Consider the following 1,346-nt stretch of genomic DNA (forward strand, 5'->3'; position numbering starts at 1 on the left):
GAGGAAGATATTAGAAGCTGGAGGTATTAGGAAAGGTTTCATGTAGGAAGTGGAGCCTGAACTGAATTTTGAATGAAATCAGGGATTCCAAAAGGTGGAGGTGAGAAGGGAGAACAATTCAGACTTGGAGAATAGCCAAAGGAACAGATGCTGGAAATGGGGTGTCCTGTGTGAAGACCAGCAAGTAGACAATATTTGCTGGACCATAACCTAAGTGGAAGGGAGGCCTGGATGTTATATAGTGGAAAGAACCCTGAATTTGGAGTTAGAAGACCAAGATTCCAGCCTTTAGGTGGCTAAGTCTTTTTGTCTCTCCAGACCTCAGTTTACTAAAAAAATGAGGGAATGGACCAATAATCTCTAAGGTTCTTTCTAACTCTAAATGGTTATTTGTGTTTCATCTTCAGGTAGGAAATATTTATCAATCCTTTTTACGAGTTAATAAAAAACAAAACACAATAAACCCTCATGGACCAGCAGTGGCCCACTCAGCCCTTCAAAACGAACCAAGTAAATACCATTGGCAATCCCTCTCCTCCCTCCCCCTCCAATTCTACCCCTAGCGACCTTCCTTCTCTCCAGAGGCTCTGGGCTGGGTTTTTCAGTGGCCTAGGGAAGTCACGGTTGGAGGGTAACAGTAGAGGGATATGGAACAAAGCCTGGACAACGGCCTTCAGAAACACATATGCATAACCCTCTCCCACCTCTCCCACCTCCCCTACCTCCCCCTCTTCCCCCGCACCAAGGCTGGAGTGGAAGGAAGACACTTGTAAATAGCCAGACAAGGCAGCCGGCTGGCTGAGGACCTGAACATGCGCACAGAGCTGCCCAAGCGTCAGTAGCCGAGGAGAGGCAGAGAGCTGCGACGTTAGCAGTTTCTCTCTTTTAGGAGCGGGAGCCAAGGGTGCAGCAGGCAGAGGAAGGCTGGGGTGGTTGGGGAATGGGAAAGGAGCTGGAGATGGGAAGGATAAGTGAGTGTGTGTAATTGTAAGTAAGTGCTGGAGTTGATGAATGAAGGTGTCTGAGCAAGAGACAAACGCGGTGGCGGCCCCGGCAGCTACAGCAGAAGGAGCAGGGAGGAGGGGGCGAGCCCTCTTCTCTTAGGATTAAGGGGGAGAGAAATCGATGCTGTGCTGTTAAAAAATAACTTGAGTTACAGCATCAGTTTTTATTGGGGAGGCAAGAGAGTCAGAGAGAGAGAGAGAGAGAGAGAGAAGAGGAGAGGGAGGAGGAGGAAGGGAGAGAGGGAGAGGGAGAGGGAGAGGGAGAGGGAGAAGAGGAGAGGGAGGAGGAGGAAGGGAGAGAGGGAGAGGGAGAGGGAGAGGGAGAGGGAGAGGGAGAGGGAG

Source organism: Gracilinanus agilis, chromosome 1, assembly GCF_016433145.1.
Source record: "Gracilinanus agilis isolate LMUSP501 chromosome 1, AgileGrace, whole genome shotgun sequence".
Taxonomy (NCBI): Eukaryota; Metazoa; Chordata; class Mammalia; order Didelphimorphia; family Didelphidae; genus Gracilinanus; species Gracilinanus agilis.